Source organism: Miscanthus floridulus, chromosome 11 (genome assembly GCF_019320115.1).
Source record: "Miscanthus floridulus cultivar M001 chromosome 11, ASM1932011v1, whole genome shotgun sequence".
Classification (NCBI taxonomy): Eukaryota; Viridiplantae; Streptophyta; class Magnoliopsida; order Poales; family Poaceae; genus Miscanthus; species Miscanthus floridulus.
In genome coordinates, this window is record NC_089590.1 from 28,884,027 (window position 1) to 28,895,628 (window position 11,602).

At 38.2% G+C, this 11,602-nt stretch overlaps 1 pseudogene; it reads right to left on the reverse strand.

Annotated features, from left to right (window-relative positions):
• Positions 1 to 7,466: 7,466 nt before the first annotated feature.
• LOC136491740 (uncharacterized) lies at positions 7,467 to 11,329 on the reverse strand (annotated as a pseudogene).
• Positions 11,330 to 11,602: the final 273 nt, after the last annotated feature.

Here is an 11,602-nt window from a genome sequence, read left to right on the forward strand (position 1 = left end):
ACTCGATAAGGTTGCGGGGCACACCATAGTGCCTTGGGTGGTATTCCTATTTGCATAAGATCTATAGACACACAAATTGTACACTCTAGTGGCAGCGAGTGTCCCTTGGCTCTTGATATTTCATGTGCGAGACATAGGGTTGGCCGTACAACACCACCATAGTCCGGCCTTGTCATTTATAAGGTGGCCAGACTATCCTATCATGGGCATAACGAGTTTGGCAACTATTTGTCAATCATGGTTGGTTGGTCTATGGTTAAACTTGTTACTTTGTACTATTAGGACCAAAACCAATACCTACAAACCATTTTCCATGAATGTTTGGTCACCAAACACGCGAAACACAAAACTCTCGCCGCATCATAATCAATGCAACTCTCGATTTATTAAAATGTCAAATGCTTTGAACTATGAGCAAACATACATGAAAGCTTACTAACATTTATGATACGAGGTAGTTACCATCAATTTAATCATATGATATATGTTCATAATATATTTATTTGGAAACATAAATGTACACGGTAGTTACCATTAATTGAATCACATAATATATTTTTATAATATTTTTTTTGGAAACATAAATGGTTGATCAATCTAGAGAAATATTGAGTAGCATGAATAGTAGCCATGGTTTAGGTAGACATTACTTATAGAGAAACAGGGCTAGGGAGATGGAAAGCGTTTGAACGTATAGTGGCCATGATTTTGAAGAAGTAGTCATGTGACGGAGAGTATTGGACACGTAGTGGGGATGGAGTTCATCCAGGATCATGATATGGGTGCATAAGACTGAGTCTATAGTCCACAATGCCATAGCAATGTACTTGCTTGTACATATTGTGCATGGAATGTTCGCCTCTAACATGAAGTCGTGTACCTGTAACGACAAACTCGATAAGGTTGCGGGGCACACCATAGTGTCTTGGGTGGTATTCCTATTTGTATAAGATCTATGGACACACAAATTGTACACTCTTGTGGCAGCGAGTGTCCCTTGGCTCTTGACATTTCATGTGCAAGACATAGGGCTAGGCGTACAACACCACCATAGTCCAGCCTTGTCATTTATAAGGTGACCGAACTGTCCTATCATGGGCATAATGAGTTTGGCAACTATTCGTCGATCGTGGTTGGTTGTTCTACGGTTAAACTTGTTACTTTGTACTATTAGGACCAAAACCAGGACATACACACCTTTTTCCACTAATGTTTAGTCACCAAACATGCAAAACACAAAACTCTCGCCGCACCATAATCAATGCAACTCTCAATTTATTAAAATGTCAAATGCTTTGAATTATGAGCAAACATACATGAAAGCTTACTAACATTTATGATACGAGGTAGTTACCATCAATTTAATCATACGATATATGTTCATAATATATTTATTTGGAAACATAAATGTACAAGGTAGTTACCATTAAATGAATCACATAATATATTTTCATAATAATTTTTTTGGAAAGATAAATGGTTGATCAATCTTGAGTAGCATGAATAGTAGCCATGGTTTAGGTAGATATTACTTATAGAGAAACAGGGATAGGGAGATGGAAAGCATTTGACCGTATAGTGGCCGTGATTTCATGTGACGGAGTATTGGGACGTGTAGTGGGGACAGAGTTCGTGCAGGATCATGCTATGGGTGCATAAGACTGAGTCTATAGTCCATAATGCCATAGCAGTGTACGTGGTTGTACATATCGTGCACGGAATGTTTGCCTCTAACATGAAGTCGTGTGCCAATAATGACAAACTCGATAAGGTTGCGGGGCACACCATAGTGCCTTGGGTGGTATTCCTATTTGTATAAGATCTATAGACACACAAATTGTACACTCTAGTGGCAGTGAGTTTCCCTTGGCCATTGATATTTCTTGTGCGAGACATGGGGCTTGCCGGACAACACCACCATAGTCTGGCCTTGTCATTTATAAGGTGGTCGGACTGTCCTATCATGGGCATAACGAGTTCGGCAACTATTCGTCAATCGTCACTATAACACAACATACTTTTGCCGACACTTTCTATTGTAGGCAAAGGGCACCTTTGCCGACAGATAACCTGCCGCAAAAAGTTTTATCGATAGTTTACAAACAGTCACGCTAGAAGCCGTTGGCGAAACTTTTGCCGACAGTTAATAGAATTCCCGACACTTTATGTGTAGGCAAATGGTCTACCTATGCCGACAGTTGAAACCTTTGCCGATAGTTAAGACCTACACCGATAGTTAAGACCTTTGCCGACAGTTTATATGTTGGCCAAACCATTTCCAAGGTATTTTCCAAACCATACCCTGCCAAAAAAAACTATCGGCAAAACTGCATATATATAATTACAATTAAAATAATTTGACATATCCATTTTTGCTCATATATAGAAGTCATCACATTGAACAAATTCACTTGATTTTTGTATAAATAATATATTAGATCTTCTGTCCATACACCAACTTGATATATATATATATATATATATATATATATATATAGCAGGTCAAGTGATGATCATAGTGCATAGAGCCATATAGATTAGTGATCAGTTACAAACAGTATAGACATAGTACAAGTCTTGTATTAATTGGTTATGACTAAAGCTAGGTGATCAATAGACAAGGACTGCAATTCATGTCGTCCGGCAGCAATTCTCGGACACTTGTTGCCACTCCAAAATACTTGAACACTAGCTTCGTGCACATATGGTTGCTGCCACTCCAAAATACTTGAACACCAGCTTCGTGCACATATGGTTGCTGCCACTCTACAGAACATGTAACATCTCTTTGATCGAACCTCAAAAGCTTGCCAATCCAAAATACTTGCAACACCACATAGTACCTAACATGAAAAAAATATGAAATGTCAGTGCAATGTGCTATGTACATTAACTCCTAATATGAAATGCACAGTATGGATAAACAAAATGGCAGGACACTGTTACAGGACACTATTGAAAACATGAAAAAAGCTAATGATTCTTCATACTCTGCATTGAATGAAGATGATTTCCAGAGAGCGGTTTTTTAGAACAAATTAGGATGTGATGTTTATCTTAAGAAAAAATTGGAAGACAGTGAAAACATTATTGAGCTTTTGTAGCATGAGAGCAAAGTTTCGTTGTTGCTGCTGCCTCCCAAATTTTCGGATAAACTAAATGTGTTATCCAATTCAACAGAATCAAGATATTATGTTGTTGTATAGATCTTTGAGTCTAAGGTTGTACTTGAACTTGTCTCATTCTGCAAATGCATATATTTTTTTTTTCTGTATGAATATTACAGCTTCTTTTCTTTTTCTCCATGTCAGGGCTTGCCTATCATAGATGACGGCAATGGTCACAGCTACTTCTATGCTTTACGTTTACTTATTGGAAGCCATGCTTCTGACCAGCACAAAGTGTTCCCACAGAGTGCCAGGACAAGATGTGTAAAACCTATGGAAACTACTGGGTTACTGACCCACTGTGCTAAGTGGAATGAACATTTTATATTTGAAGTTCCAGAACAGGTACAGGTCCATCTATGTCCTTTCCATTTGTTTCTTTTCTCTCCCTACAGATGTTCAATGTTCTAGTGCATCATTTCATTCACAAAAAATCTATTCCTAGCATGTGGGCAAGTGCTGTATGATTTAGCCTTTCTTCTTCTCTAGTGAAATAACATGCAGCTCTCATACGTATTCGATAAAAAATATGCAATTTGCCTTTCTGTTTCTTTTGGATCGTATTTTGTAATATCATGATAAGTCTTATAATAAATAAATTACTGAATACTGATACCGTTTTTATTTTTCTGATGCAATTTGAACTGGAACATATTTTTTCCCTGTTTAACCATGAGATAAACTTATTTCCATAAATAGGATGAACTGGATGAGCAAGATGAGGAAGATTCCGACGAGGATGATCCCAAATTTAAGCAGGACACTGCCTGTGAGTATAGGAAACTGATCACCATCCAAGCTGGCAAACCAAAAGGCCCTATTCATTCCAGTCCACAAGAATACTAGAAGATTTGGTATTGAGTTGTTATAAGATCGCTTTTGTGGGTTTTATAATCTCAATGTCTTGCTTATGCCATTGAATCCTATTCCTCTCTTTTAGTCCATAGTGATCTAGCAAGTTTATATTGTAGTCTTACAGTATCTAATGTGAAAAAATGGGGGAAAAGGAACTACAGTGTTGCCAAGGTTACAGGACACACATGATAATTCAATAAAAGGCTGAATTCCGTAGCTCCGTACAAAAGATAGGCAACACATGCTATCTGTTAGTTGAAAATACAAAATCATTTATCCCTAACACTATCAACATTAATCAATCATAAGATTGCCAGTAATTTCCACTTTCTTCATGTTTTTATACTCGCATAGTATAAATATGCGCTCCGGTTGATGCAAGGATTTTTTCAGAGCCAATGGGGGCTGTGGGTATGTTAAAAAACCTGACTTCTTGCTAACGACAGGTCCAAACAGGGAAGTATTCGACCCCAAAGGTAGTTTTCCAGTGAAGAAAACTCTTAAGGTAGGTGTATGTTTCCTAGACTTTGACAACTGAGTTTTCTCAATCGAGCTAGTCCAGCATATACCTAAATCAAATCTGTTGTGATGTCCTAGCAGGTAAAAGTATATATGGGAGATGGGTGGCACATGGATTTCAGCAAGACTCATTTCGATGCGTTTTCGCCTCCAGATTTCTATACCAGGGTAAGGCAATCGACATGCTCTCTGAAAACGTACAGGTAGGGATCGCTGGAGTGAAGGCAGACACTAAGCCTACAGACTATTGTGAGACTACAAGTTGCCATTTCTCAAGGTGTCTAGGGCATGAGACTACTATGAAACAGACTACAGTGAGACTACGAGTTGCCATTTCTCAAGGTGTTCCATGTTCATACAACACAAAACAGATTACTAGAACCATGTTTAACTTCCAAGAACAGTTGCAATTAACCAATGCAATTAACAAATAGTTATGGCTTCCTCTGCTAGCTAAATATATACATCAAAATGTTCAAGTAAAATACCTTCAAGCTGTGCCACCACCTTTTGACTGCTGCAATGACTTCTTGTCATCCTTCATCTGCAAATATATTACTAATCAGCAAAATATAATGATCATTTTTTTCAAGAATATAAAGAGGTTAGACCATTACTCTGTCATGTGGCCAAGCAATGCATCTCCCACGAGCCTCTAGAATGGTGGTGACACCTTCGTATGGATGGGGTAGTATAGCGTTCCTAATAAACACATGGTTAACAACCACTTCATAGAATTGCACGCCAAGAGCAGTACCCCCAACAATAGCCCTTGGGTTCTTTGTTTGAACGGTAGCCTTTGCCACAGCAACTTCATAGGGCCTTACTACATTATATAGTATCACATCTCTGCCACCCTAAAGCATAAAATATATTTTAGTAGGGTAAAAATACCAATACCAATGCAATATGGTCTGATTCAGCTTAAAGGCGTAGCAAGAACACAAAGGAAATTACCTCATTATGTTGCTCCTCTCGAAGGACCACTCGTCTACTCAAAAAGTCATCATCATCATATAAGTGCATATCAGCCATATCATCCCCTGCATATGATCTAGCATCTTGTTCTTGTTCTTCTTCATGTACTTCTTCATCATGATAGGTTGGTGTAGCCCTCAAGCTCTAAATCAAAGTAAAAACCATTGAACAATTATTGCACTGCCAAAGAGAAAAATGTAAGAGATAAAGGTTAACAGTTACCACCTGTGGTGCACTATTAGATCCATGGGGAGTGCTATTGGCATTCCGTTGCTGCAGCAATCTATCTAGAGTTTCTTGAATTATGTCCAGACGATTTGTTAGATCTTCCACTCTCTTATCAGATTGTCGACGAGCTTCTATCTCCATTTGAAGCCTTGTTGATGTGTATTTTCTAGCTCCAGGCATTTCCAAATCTACTAGACTTGGCCCCAAACCCACAACACAAACATATCCATTCTTCTCTGCCCCACAAACATAGGAATAAGCATCACCTTCCTGGATACTCTTGTCTCTCAGTACAGGATTATCTCTAATTGCATCTTGAAGTGCATTCTGCAGCAAGCAAAAATAGATTCGCAACTCCTTTAGGTTATTGCAGCAAGCAAAAATAGATTCTGCATCTTGAAGTATAGGTTTATCACACTTACAATTGTTGTTGCAGCTCCTTTATGAGGTACTCCATTCTTGTGTGTGTGAGTTTTGATAAACAATTCATCTCTACGAGGGGGATGCCCTAGCTCCTCACCCTAAACCATATATATGTTATTGTAGTTACAGGATATGAAGAAAAAGGAAAACAAACTAAAAATAGACGTTGCATACCATTTCATTACCAACACGTGCATGACTCTTACCCCAGTTGTATGGATTTGGGTCAACTTTGAATGGTTTGCTTTTCCCCTCAAAGAACGGGCCTACCAAATTATTTCATGTTTAAAATTCTGTGCCACATACATTATGAAAATGAGCGAGTAATTTGTAGCTTACAGCTGCCTCCGGAGACCTCCAATGATTAACTAGCCACTTCCAATCATCCATATGAACTCTGTCATCGCACAGAGCAAACAGTTCATCATCTTCCATGTCATCATCATACACCTTTTTCAATTCTGCTTTAAACTCCTTCCACTTCATAGCTGCTGTCTTCATAAACCAATTGAAGACACAGTTGTCTACTTGCCAATATAGCTATACAACACACAAATAATAAGTTAGGACTCAATCACATGACTGCACTAGGTAGATTTGCAACCAATTTCACTACTTGTGCATCTATCCAAAGCTTATACTTTTTGCGTGGACAGACCTTCCTCCAATCATCATGTGCAATTGGGAAACCCTTTGTTCTCACAAGTGTTCCAATGAAGTTAGCAAATCTAGTGCCTGATGGTCCGCAAGGTTGACCACACGCATTGACTTCCAATTGGAGTTTAGGCTTATTTTACCTTGCATAGATATCAGCCTTTGTAGTAGGTCCTCAAACATTTTTTGGGCTGTTCGGGAACATCTAGAAAACAAATACAGCATAGTACACCCAACTTAGGTATGCATGATGCATTGCATTATTAGTTGTCACAACATAGAGATGAATACCTTCATTAAGTTGATTCTCAGGATGTTCATTCATAGCTTGCATATCAACATGTGCATCACTTATTCTAGAGCCAGATCGTAAGTTACGTCCAGTTGCCTCAATAGGAGTTCGGGTCTACATTTGGGGACACAATTAGTTCAGATTTCCATAGACACTTCACAGAATTCTTTGAGAACATATATTTTAGATTCATGGGAATACATACCTTTTTATTTTTGTTTGTTTGATGCATTGAGCTAAGTTGTTGTGCAGTAGCTTGAATATTTAGTTCTTGCATTTTCTGCACCCTTAGCCTGATGTTTTCATTCCTTTCAGATTCATAAACATTTGGCTCCATGCCATTTTCATAATCAGTTGGCTCCATGGATTTTCTTTTTCCCCTTGCTTTTGACATTGTTTATCCTGAAAAAAACAAAAATGAATTAGTACAGGATTCTCATAAAATAGTAGTTCAACTATGTAAGCATCAATAATTAGTTCAGACCAACAAAGCAATTATGTCAAAGAAAATTCTGTATAGCACCAACAACAATTGATGGTGTTTCAGACTTACTTCCTCTTTCTTTCAGCAACAATGACCCCATCTATATCAGTCCTTACATGTACAACATCTCCAAAAAGACCACTGAGATCAACATTTGCATCCAAATCAGGCATTGGGTTATGTATTTCATTTTCAATCGCCATATCATAAAGATCGCGTGGTTTTGATTGGGCAACAGCATACCAATCTGATTCAGGACCTTCCTTAACATAGTAAACCTGTATAGCTTGTGATGCCAAGATAAAAGGTTCATCTAACATATTTTCTCCAGTATTGAATAAATGCTTTAGATTAACACTTGTAACCCCAAATTGATCTTTTTTTACCCATTTATCTGGAATGCGATTGTCCACCCAATCACATTTAAACAAAACTATGTTTCCTTTGTTGCGATAGTTTAACTCAATGATTTCTTTGATGATGCCATAGTATATCTTGTTTGTCATAACTAGGTCTACATTGTTTCCATTTTCAAAGCAAGAGGTCTAGGCAACCAAAGCTACTCCACTACCTTGAACTGGTCTACCCTCATCATAGGAGAATGTATGGAATTTAAATCCATTAATTGCATAGCTATTGTATGTTGTTGCAATCATGAAAGGTTCATTTGCCAAAATATGTATCTCTTCTGGTACTTCTACACCACTTTCAACTAACCCTTCCACCTGTAAATATCACATTATGTCTAGTTAATTTAACTGTATTAGATCTGAATAGAACATGTTAATCATGCCTTTACTTACATGCTTTCTAAACCAATCATGAAACGTTTCATGATGGATACGAGTCATTTGTCGCTGATTGTGGTGACCAATCGAGGAAAGGTACTCCACATGTTTGCTGCAAAGGTGTGGTACCCATTGAGAAATTTATAGATAAGAACACGAGAAATGCAATGTGCCAAGTTGTGTGGATTGCTTACTTCAAGTATGGTTCTATCTTATCATAGTTGAACAATACATATCTATGTGCTTGAACCCAAGTCTTGTATTCTATGGATATAGTGCACTTGCCACTCAAAGCTTGCCCTATGCTTTGGAAGAATGGTGTAGTACATATTTCACAGTCCATACTTTCACCATTTCCTACTTGTCCTGTCTCATAGCCTTTCAAAAATTTGGAGCAGAAAGTAAGACTCTCATCAAATTTGTAGGCCTCACAAATTGATCCCTCTGGATGACTTCTAGTACGAACAGAGCCCTTCAACTTCATCAAATACCTATGAAGTAACAGTTTTAGCGTGGAATCTAACTACAAATATGTTCAATAGCAATTGAAAATAGTTTGGTACCTCTCTACTGCCCACATGCTATGATAGTGTATAGGACCAGCAAGTCTTGCTTGAGCAGGTAGATGCACCATCAAATGAACCATGATATCAAAAAAAGATGGTAGAAATATAGTCTCAAGGACACTTAGTGTCTCAGCTATTTCAGCCTCTAGTTTTTGCATATCACTGATATGAATAGTGGGTGAGTAGATCTTCTTGAAGAAATTGCTCACACGAATTAGTGCTGCACTTACTCTTTTTGGCAGTATATTCCGAACAGCAATGGGAAGTAAGTGCTGCAACAATATGTGGTTGTCATGGCTCTTTAATCCAATTATCTTCTTCTCCTTAACTTGCACATTATGATGCATATCAGATGCATAACCGTCTGGGAACTTCACATCCTTCAATACTTGGCAAAAATGCTTCCCTATCATCAGGACTCATTGTAAACTGTGCTGGAGGTAAATAAAAGTTATCTTCTACACTAATAGGATGAAGATCACTTCTAATGCCAAGTTTCTAGATGTCTAAGCGAGCATTTAAGTTATCCTTGGATTTTCCATCGGTGTCCAAAAGTGTGTCAATAATATTCTGACACACATTCTTTTCTATGTGCATAATATCAAAATTATGCCATAGAAGTAGGTCTTTCCATTATGGCAACTTAAACCAAATGGATTTTCTTTTCCAAATAGTTGGTGGCTCATTAACTTTCTTGCGTTTTCGCTTGGATGGCTCCTCTATAGTTGGATTGCACTGACGCTTGGTTGGCTTTCTTGGTTACTGGGTCCTTTCCGAAGGTTGTGCATATATTGGCTGTCAGCTCCAATATTTCCTCTCCACTAAGAGGTCTAGGTGCTGGCCTAAGTTTTGTGGTACCATCAAATGAATCTGCATCAAACCGAAACTTGTGTTCGGCATCTAAGAATCTACGATGGCCCATGTAGACACACTTGCCTCCCTTTTTTAGTTGGAAAGAACATGTATCTAAGTGGCATTCAGGACATGCAACTTTGCCAAAAGTGACACATGCCACCAAATAACCTAGACCTAGAAAATTAGATATGGTGCAAACTATGGCAGCACGCAGTTGGAAGGGTTCACGCTTAGAAGCATCATATGTTCTTACACCATGAACAAACATTTCTACCATATCATCAACCAGCGACTCAAGAAAGACATCCATATCACCACAAGGTGCCTTAGGTCCAGGGATCAACAAGGATAGGATGAAATTTGATTGCTTCATACACTTCCAAGGTGGAAGGTTGTATGGGATCAAAATAACAGGCCAAATGCTATAAGTTGATTTCATGGTCCTAAAAGGATTAAAGCCATCGCTAACTACAGCTAGTCTAAGATTTCGACTCTCTGATGAAAATACTGGATGCTTAGAGTCAAAATCTTTCCAGAAAGGAGCATCAGCAGGATGCCTCAACAAACCATCTTGTGCGCGTCTTTCATCATGCCACCTTGTGTCACTTGCTGTTTTTGAGCACATAAAATACCATTGCAGCCTTTTCTTTATAGGGAAGTAACGCAGAACTTTCCTAGGAACCCTATGCACATGTTTTCCACTAGGACTACTTTTTTCTGATTTTCATCTTGAAGTATCACATTTTGGACATACATCTTTCTTCGCATGCTCCTTCCAAAACAGTATGCAATCATTCTCACATGCATGAATTTTCACGTAACTAAGTCCTACACCTTTTGCCATTTTTTAGCAGCATTAAAGTTTTTAGGAAGTGATGACTCTTCAGGTAAGACATCCTTAAGTAACTCTAATAGCATGTCGAAGCTTTTGTTACTCCATCACCCAACGAATTTGATGTGCAGTAATCTTACAATGAAACGTAGCTTCGAGTACTTGCAACCTGGATATAGCTCCTTGCCAGCATCTTCTACCATTTTGTAAAAAGCTTCCACATCCTCATCATGCTGCTTCATGTTGTCTACTTCTAAGTCCCCCTGGACATCTAAACCCCCAGCTATGTCTTGAAGTAAACCAGAAATGTCATCCTCTTCATTTGGGTCCCCTACTTCTACCCTTTCATGTTGGCTGCTATTTGTGAAAAAACTGGAACTAGGTTCACCATGATTCACCCATGTTATATACCCATCTGTAAATCCCGCACATATCAAGTGCTCAAGTACAATACTATAGACCCTCCAACAAGAGTTCTTGCATGCCTGGCAGGGACACAAAATATGATTTCCTTTTGCTGAATTACTAAAGGCAAACTCTAAAAACATATCCACTCCTTCTCTATACACAATGGTTTGCCTACAAATGATGATCAAGATATCAGACCAAACACCCTATGCATGCAGATTCTAGTATATTGTCACAGGTTTATTATATACCTAGGCTGATCCATCCATGTTTTATCCATGACGCACCTTTTACAAAATGCAGTGTCAAAAGAGTGAAATATTACTCCCAAAATAAAAAATCATTTAGTTCAGATTGGGTTATTCAACAAAAAAATAAAGATCATGCCAAACAATTGTCCAAATTAAATCAATTTCACCACACTTGATGCTAAAAAATTATCTCACCACAAGCATCACATCACAGATCACACACAACCTACAATTCTAAGCCAAATGCAGAGACAAAGTTCATAAGAAAAGGAAAGCATACCAATCAAGCAATGATAGTAGAA